The sequence below is a fragment of the Palaemon carinicauda genome, chromosome 38, assembly GCF_036898095.1.
Source record: "Palaemon carinicauda isolate YSFRI2023 chromosome 38, ASM3689809v2, whole genome shotgun sequence".
NCBI lineage: Eukaryota > Metazoa > Arthropoda > Malacostraca > Decapoda > Palaemonidae > Palaemon > Palaemon carinicauda.
The window spans coordinates 49,505,878-49,516,077 of NC_090762.1; positions in this window are offsets into that span (position 1 = coordinate 49,505,878).

A 10,200-nucleotide genomic window follows, 5' to 3' on the forward strand; every position below is an offset into this window, starting at 1 on the left:
GAAATCCTGAAGGCTACTCCACCAGAATTTCTTCTTTACACACTTATTCTCCATCTGTCTTACTGAACACAGAAGAAATCCTGAAGGTTACTCCACCAGAATTTCTTCTTTACACACTTATTCTCCATCGGTCTTACTGAACATCGAAGAAATCCTGAAGGTTACTCCACCAGAATTTCTTCTTTATACACTTATTCTCCATCTGTCTTACCGAACATAAAAGAAATCGTGAATGTTACTCCTCCAGAATTTCTTCTTTACACACTTATTTTCCATCTGTCTTACTAAACATCGAAGAAATCCTGAAGGTTACTCCTCCAGAATTTCTTCTTTACACACTTATTCTCCATCTGTCTTACCGAACATGAAAGAAATTCTGAGGGTTACTCCTCAAGAATTTCTTCTTTACACACTTATTCTCCATCTGTCTTACTGAACACAGAAGAAATCCTGAAGGTTACTCCACCAGAATTTCTTCTTTACACACTTATTCTCCATCTGTCTTACTAAGCATAGAGGAAATCCTGAAGGTTACTCCACCAGAATTTCTTCTTTACACACTTATTCTCCATCTGCCTTACTAAACGTAGAGGAAATCCTGAAGGTTACTCCAGCAGAATTTCTTCTTTACACACTTATTCTCCATCTGTCTTACTAAGCATAGAGGAAATCCTGAAGGTTACTCCACCACAATTTCTTCTTTACAAACTTATTCTCCATCTATCTTACTGAACACAGAAGAAATCCTGAAGGTTACTCCGCCAGAATTTCTTCTTTACACACTTATTCTCCATCCGTATTACTGAACACAGAAGAAATCCTGAAGGTTACTCCACCAGAATTTCTTCTTTACACACTTATTCTCCATCTGTCTTACTAAACATCGAAGAAATCCTGAAGGTTACTCCTCCAGAATTTCTTCTTTACACACTTATTTTCCATCTGTCTTACTAAACACCGAAGAAATCCTGAAGGTTACTCCACCAGAATTTCTTCTTTACACACTTATTCTTCATCTGTCTTACTGAACATGAAAGAAATCCTGAAGGTTACTCCTCAAGAATTTCTTATTTATACACATAATTCTCCATCTGTCTCACTGAACATAGAAGAAATCCTGAAGGTTACTCATCCAGAACTTCTTTTTTACACACATTATTCTCCATCTGTCTTACTGAACATGAAAGAAATCCTGAAGGTTACTCCTCCTGAATTTCTTATTTACACACAATATTCTCCATCTGTCTTACTGATCATAGAAGAAATCATGAACGTTACTACTCCAGAATTTCTTCTTTACACACATTATTCTCCATCTGTCTTACTAAACATAGAGGAAATCCTGAAGGTTACTCCACCACAATTTCTTCTTTACACACTTATTCTCCATCTGTCTAACTGAACATGAAAGAAATCCTGAAGGTTACTCCTCAAGAATTTCTTATTTATACACATAATTCTCCATCTGTCTCACTGAACATAGAAGAAATCCTGAAGGTTACTCCTCCAGAATTTCTTCTTTACACACATTATTCTCCATCTGTCTTACTAAGCATAGAGGAAATCCTGAAGGTTACTCCACCAGAATTTCTTCTTTACACACTTATTCTCCATCTGTCATACTGAACATGAAAGAAATCCTGAAGGTTACTCCTCAAGAATTTCTTATTTACACACATTATTCTCCATCTGTCTTACTGATCATAGAAGAAATCATGAAGGTTACTACTCCAGAATTTCTTCTTTACACACATTATTCTCCATCTGTCTTACTGATCATAGAAGAAATCATGAAGGTTACTACTCCAGAATTTCTTCTTTACACACATTATTCTCCATCTGTCTTACTAAACATAGAGGAAATCCTGAAGGTTACTCCACCACAATTTCTTCTTTACACACTTATTCTCCATCTGTCTAACTGAACATGAAAGAAATCCTGAAGGTTATTCCTCAAGAATTTCTTATTTATACACATAATTCTCCATCTGTCTCACTGAACATAGAAGAAATCCTGAAGGTTACTCCTCCAGAATTTCTTCTTTACACACATTATTCTCCATCTATCCTACTGAACACAGAAGAAATCCTGAAGGTTACTCCTCAAGAATTTCTTATTTATACACATAATTCTCCATCTGTCTCACTGAACATAGAAGAAATCGTGAAGGTTACTACTCCAGAATTTCTCCTTTACACACTTATTCTCCATCTGTCTTACTAAACATAGAAGAAATCCTGAAAGTTACTCCTCCAGAATTTCTTCTTTAGACACCTATTCTCCATCTGTCTTACTGAACATAGAAGAAATCCTGAAGGTTAATCCTCCAGAATTTCTTATTTACACACATTATTCTCCATCTGTTTTACTGAACATGAAAGAAATCCTGAAGGTTACTCCTCAAGAATTTTTTATTTACACAAATAATTCTCCATCTGTCTCACTGAACATAGAAGAAATCCTGAACGTTACTCCACCAGAATTTCTTCTTTACACACTTATTCTCCATCTGTCTTATTGAACATAGAAAAAATTCTGAAGGTTAATCTTCCAGAATTTCTTCTTTACACACATTCTCCATCTGTCTTACCGAACATAGAAGAAATCTTGAAGGTCACTCCTCCAGAATTTCCTCCTTACAAACTTATTCTACATCTGACTTACTGAACATAGAAGAAATCCTAAAGGTTACTCCTCCAGGATTTCTTATTTATACACATAATTCTCCATCTGTCTTACCGAACATAAAAGAAATCCTGAAGATTACTCCTCCAGAATTTCTTATTTACACACATTATTCTCCATCTTTATTACTGAACATTGAAGAAATCCTGAAGGTTATCCTCCAAACATTCTTCTTTACACATGTTATTCTCCATCTGTCTTTCAGAAATGAAATTCTGAAGGTTACTCCTCTAGAATTTCTTTTTCACACATGTCATTCTCCATCTGTCTTAATGAACATAGAAGAAATCCTGAAGGTAACACCTCCAGAATTTCTTTACACACATTATCCTCTATCTGTCTTATTGAATATAAAAGAAATCCTGAAGGTTACTGAGCCAGAATTTCTTCTTTACACAGTTTATTCTTCATCTGTCTTACTGAACATAGAATAAATCCTGAGGGTTACTCCTCAAAAATTTCTTCTTTACACACAATATTCTCCTTCTGTGTTACTGAACACAGAAGAAATCCTGAGGGTTACTCCTCCAGAATTTCTTTTTTACACATATTATTCTTCATCTGTCTTACTGAATAAAGAAGAATTCCTGAAGGTTATTCCTCCAGAATTTCTTCTTCACATATTTTATTCTCAATATGTCTTACTGAACATAGAAGAAATCCTTAAAGTTACTCCTCCAGAATTCATCTTTACACACATTATTCTCCATCTGTTTTCCAGATAAAAAATCCTGAAGGTTACTCCTCCAGAATTTCTTCTTCACAAACATTATTCTCCATCTGTCTTCCATAGAAGAAATATTGAAGGTTACTCCTTCAGAATTTCTTCTTCACACATTATTCTCCATCTGTCTTCCATAGAAGATATCCTGAAGGTGTTTCTTCCAGAATTTCTTCATTACACATATTCTTTTCCAGCTGTCTTCCATATAAGGAAACTTGAAGATTTCTTCGACAGAATTTCTTCTTAACAAACATTATTCTCCATCTGTCATACATTGGTCTTCCATAGAAGAAATCCTGAAGATTTCTCCGTCAGAATTTCTTCATTACACACATGATTCTCCATGTATTTTCTATAGAAGAAATCCTGAAGGTTTTTCCGCCAAAATTTCTTTATTACACACATGATTCTCCATGTATTTTCTATAGAAGAAATCCTGAAGGTTTTTCCGCCAGAATTTCTTCATTATACACATTATTCTCCATCTGTCTTTTATAGAAGAAATCCCGAAGGTTTTTCTGTCAGGATTTCTTCTCTATACACATTATTCTTCATCTGTCTTCCATAGAAGAAAGACTGAAGGTTTTTCCTCCAAAATTTCTTCATTACACATTATTCTCCATCTGTCTTTCATAGAAGAAAGCCTGAACGTTTATCCTCCAGAATTTCTTCTTTACACATTATTCTCCATCTATCTTCCATAGAAGAAATCCTGAAGGTTACTCCTCCAGAATTTCTTCCTTACACACTTATTCTACATCTGTCTTACTGACCATAAAAGAAATCTTGAAGGTTACTACTCCAGAAGTTCTTCTCTACACACTTGTTCTCCATCTGTCACAATGAACATATAAGAAATCCTAAAGATTACTCCTCCAGATTTTCTTCTTTATACACATTGTTCTCCATCTGTCTTACTGAACATAGAAGAAATATTAAAGGTTATTCCTCACGAATTTTTTATTTACATACATTTTCCATATCTCTTAATGAAAATAGAAGAAATCCTAAAGGTTACTCTTCCAGAATTTCTTCTTTACACACTTATTCTCCATCTGTCTTACTGAACATGGAAAAAATTCTGAAGGTTACTCCTCCAAAATTTCTTCTTTACACACATTATTCATCATCCGTCTAACTGAACATGGGAGAAATCCCGAAGGTTATTCCTCCAGAATGTCTTCTTTTTACATATTTTCCATCTGTCTTGCAGAACATAGGGGAAACCCTGAAGGTTACTCCTTCAGAATTTCTTCCTTACACACTTTATTCTCAATTTGTCTTACTGAACATAAAAGGAATCCTGAAGGTTACTCCTCAAGAATTTCTTATGTACACACATTATTCTTATTCTGTCATACTGAACATAAAAGAAATCCCGAAGGTTATTCCCCCAGCATTTCTTCTTTACACATATTCTCCATCTGTGTTTCTGAACAAAGAAGAAATCCTGAAGGTTACTCCTCCAGAATGTCTCCTTTACACACGTTATTGTCCATCTGTCTTACTGAACATAGAAGAAATCCTGAAAGTTATTCCTCCAGAATTTCTTCTTTACACACGTTATTCTCCTTCTGTCTTACTGAACATTGAAGAAATCCTGAAGGTTACTCCTCCAGAATTTCTTCTCCACACACGTTATTTTCCCTCTGTCTTACTGAACATGAAAGAAATCCTGAAGGTTACTCCTCCAGAGTTTCTTCTTTACACATATTAATATCCCTCTGTCTTACTGAAACAGAAGAAATCCTGAAAGTTACTCCTTCAGAATGTCTTCCTTACACACTTATTCTCCATCTGTCTAACTGAACATAACAGAAATCCTGAAGGCTATTCCTCCAGAATGTTTTCTTTACACAGTTTATTCTTCATCTTTCTTACTGAACACAGAAGAAATCCTGAAGGTTACTCCACCAGTATTTCTTCTTTACACACACTATTCTCCATCTGTCTTGATGAACATAGAAGAAATAGTGAAAGTTACTCCTCCAGAATTACTTCTTCACACACGTTATTCCACATCTGTCTTACTGAACATGGAAGAAATCCTGCAGGTTACTCATTCAGAATTTCTTCTTTACACACATTATTCTCCATCTGTCTTACTGAACATAGAAGAAATCCTGAAGGGTAATCCTCAAAAATATCTTCTTTACACACGTTATTCTCCATCTGTCTTACTGAACATGGAAAAAATCCTGAAGGTTACTCTTACAAAATTTCTTCTTTACATACATTATTCTCCATCTTTATTACTGAACATAGAAGAAATCCTGAAGTTTATCTTCCAAACTTTCTTCTTTACACATGTTATTCTCCATCTGTCTTTCAGAAAGGAAATTCTGAAGGTTACTCCTCCAGAATTTCTTTTTCACACATGTTATTCTCCATCTGTGTTAATGAACATAGAAGAAATCCTGAAGGTAACACCTCCAGAATTTCTTTACACACATTATCCTCCATCTGTCTTATTGAATATAAAAGAAATCCTGAAGGTTACTGAGCCAGAATTTCTTCTTTACACAGTTTATTCTTCATCTGTCTTACTGAACATAGAATAAATCCTGAGGGTTACTCCTCCAGAATTTCTTCTTTACACACAATATTCTCCTTCTGTGTTACTGAATACAGAAGAAATCCTGAGGGTTACTCCTCCAGAATGTCTTCTTCACACATTTTATTCTCCATCTGTCTTACTGAACATAGAAGAAATCCTTAAAGTTACTCCTCCAGAATTCATCTTTACACACATTATTCTCCATCTGTTTTCCAGAGAAGAAATCCTGAAGGTTACTCCTCCAGAATTTCTTCTTCACAAACATTATTCTCCATTTGTCTTCCATAGAAGAAATCTTGAACGTTACTCCTTCAGAATTTCTTCTTCACACATTATTCTCCATCTGTCTTCCATAGAATATATCCTGAAGGTTTTTCTTCCAGAATTTCTTCATTACACATATTCTTCTCCAGCTGTCTTCCATATAAGGAAACTTGAAGATTTCTCCGACAGAATTTCTTCTTAACAAACATTATTCTCCATCTGTCATACATAGAAGGAATCCTGAAGGTTTTTCCATCAGAATTTCTTCTTTATACACATTATTCTCCATTGGTCTTCCATAGAAGAAATCCTGAAGGTTTTTCAATCAGAATTTCTTCTTTATACTCATTATTCTCCATCGGTCTTCCTTAGAAGAAATCTTGAAGGTTTTTCTGTCAGAATTTCTTCATTACACACATCATTCTCTCTCAGTCTTCTATAAACGAAATCCTGAAGGTTTTTCTGTCAGAATTTCTTCATTACACACATCATTCTCTCTCAGTCTTCTATAAACGAAATCCTGAAGGTTTTTCCTCCAGAATTTCTTCATTACACACATTATTCTCCATCTGTCTTCTATAGAAGAAATCCTGAAGGTTTCTCCGTCAGAATTTCTTCATTGCACACATGATTCTCCATGTATTTTCTATAGAAGAAATCCTGAAGGTTTTTCCTCCAGAATTTCTTCATTACACACATGATTCTCCATGTATTTTCTATAGAAGAAATCCTGAAGGTTTTTCCGCCAGAATTTCTTCATTATACACATTATTCTCCATCTGTCTTTTATAGAAGAAATCCTGAAGGTTTTTCCGTCAGGATTTCTTCTCTATACACATTATTCTCCATCTGTCTTCCATAAAAGAAAGCCTGAAGGTTTTTCCTCCAAAATTTCTTCATTACACATTATTCTCCATCTGTCTTTCATTGAAGAAAGCCTGAAGGTTTTTCCTCCAGAATTTCTTCTTTACACACATTATTCTCCATCTGTCTTCCATAGAAGAAACCTGAAGGTTACTCCTCCAGAATGTCTTCATTACACACATAATTCTCCATTTGTGTTACATAGAAGAATTCCTGAAGGTTACTCCTTCAGAATTTCTTCTTCACACACATTATTCTCCATCTGTCTTCCGTATAAGGAATCCTGAGGGTTTCTCCGACAGAATTTCTCCTTTACACACATTATTTCTTATTTATTTTCTATAGAAGAAATTATGAAGGTTACTCCACTAGGGGGTCTTCGTTACATACATTATTCTCTATCTGTCTTCCATAGAAGAAATCCTGATGGTTACTCCAGCAGATTTTTTCTTTGCAAACATTATTTTCCATCCATCTTTCATAAAAGAAATCCTGAAAGTTACTTCCCTAGAATTTCCAGAGAGTAATCCACTATTGTTTTTTTTTTTTTTTTTTTTTTTTTTTGCCCACTACTATTTTCCTTCCAGAGTACAAATCCTTAAGATTTGCCAATAAATTTAGTTTCTGTATTCACATTATCATCAATTTATCTTACAATGAAGAAATCCTGAAGATTATTCCAGCATGTTTTATTCTTTATTTGAATAAATCACCATTCAATTTTCATAGAATATATGTTGAGCATTATTCCTCCATGGTTTATTCTTTATATACATCAATATCTAGCTACCTTGCATAGATAATCTGAAGGTCACTTCAAGATTATTTTGTCTTCAATTACATTAATCCTTATCTATCTTCCACAGAATAGCTGAAACATTGGGCATTCCTTTTGCACAACATGTCCATATACTTTGTTTGGAAGGAATGCTTCCAAGTGCAAGATATTTATCTCCCCCAATCCATAAAGAAATATCTTGGTGTTTATTCCTTATGTATTTATTGGTAAACAAATATTAACTATATCACAGTGATTTGCCTATTAATTGTTCATTATCTAATTTTCATAAAATTTTTCTTTACCATTTTTCACAGTTAAAAGAGAAGGTCTAAGCTAAGAGTAGGCCTACACTTAGGAAATTTGTAAAAAAAAAATCATTATTAATAATCTTATTGATAAAATGGGTTTCGGAACCCACTACGATATAAGCTATTTTAGAAGTAGTCTAAGTATGATTTGGTTTGACAGTCAGTGAGGCGTCCATCAAATTCGGGAAAATATTAATAATGAGATAAATTATATAGAAAAGAGAAACATTTCTTGTATCTAAGAACATTCATATTTTAAGCATGATATAGAATCCTGTAGAGTTAGGACCAAATGTATAATGACTTTACAAAGAGAGTTTTATATTATTGTACTGGGAGGCGAAGCCAAACGCAAATCACCATTATATTATTATTCTTTTCCAGTGCATACATAGATATCAAACATGGCATAAAAGTATTACAGATCAAACATCTATGGAATATGAGACAAAATATCAGAACAAATTGACGAACATTAGCACAGATGAAAACGAGTAAACTTGGGCATTATTGATCTATCCTGTATTTTTCTTCCGGACAACAGTTACTGTTTTTATCATTTAATTTTCCCAGTAAAATTCAAAATCTACTGAAGCTGATTTTATGGAATTGCATCCATGTTTTCCTAAAATGAATAAACTTATTTAGTACATCGTCTGGCAACAGTATAAACATCAGAGGGACATCTTCAATGTGGGAACTTATTTAGTGTATCGTCTTGCAATAATAAAAACATCAGAAGGGACAACTACACTGAGCGAACTTATTTAGTGAATCATCTTGCAATGATATAAATATCAGAGGGACACTTACGCTGACGGAATTTATTAATGTATCGTCTTGTAATGATATGCTGTACACATTAGAGGGACACCTACACGTCTTCTATTAACATATTCTTTTCCCATTTCTATGGGGTAAGCACAATTGCCTTCTTTTTGAAGGACTTTGCTTTGGCTTTTAGGGGTAGATTGTAGTTCCGATCAGCTGCCCTGCCTGACATCACTTAGACCCCGCTAGCATATGTTCGTGTGTTGCAACAGTATAAATATCAGAGGGACACCTTCAATGAGGGAACTTATTTAATGTATCGTTTTGCAAAAGTATAAACATCAGAGGATACCTACAATGAGGAAGCTTATTTAGTGACTGTGTGTATCGTCTTGCAATAATATAAACATCAGAGAGGCATCTACATAGAGGGAACTTATTTAGTGTATCATCTTGTAATGATATAAACATCAATGCGGACACCTACAATGAGCGAACTTATTTAGTGCATCGTCTTGCAACAGTATAAACATCAGAGGGACACCTACAATGAGGTGACTTATTTAGTGCATCGTCTTGCAACAGTATAAACATCAGAGGGACACCTACAATGAGGTGACTTATTTAGTGCATCGTCTTGCAACAGTATAAACATCAGAGGGACACCTACAATGAGGTGACTTATTTAGTGCATCGTCTTGCAACAGTATGAACATCAGAGGGACACCTATAATGAGGGGACTTATTTAGTGCATCGTCTTGCAACAGTATAAACATCAGAGGGACACCTACAATGAGGTGACTTATTTAGTGCATCGTCTTGCAACAGTATGAACATCAGAGGGACACCTATAATGAGGGGACTTATTTAGTGCATCGTATTGCAACGGTATAAACATCAGAGGGACACCTACAATGAGGGGACTTATTTAGTGCATCGTCTTTCAACGGTATAAACATCAGAGGGACACCTACAATGAGGGGACTTATTTAGTGCATCGTCTTGCAACAGTATAAACATCAGAGGGACACCTACAATGAGGGGACTTATTTAGTGCATCGTCTTGCAACAGTATAAACATCAGAGGGACACCTACAATGAGGGGACTTATTTAGTGCATCGTCTTGCAACAGTATAAACATCAGAGGGACACCTATAATGAGGGGACTTATTTAGTGCATAGTCTTGCAACAGTATAAACATCAGAGGGACACCTATAATGAGGTGACTTATTTAGTGCATCG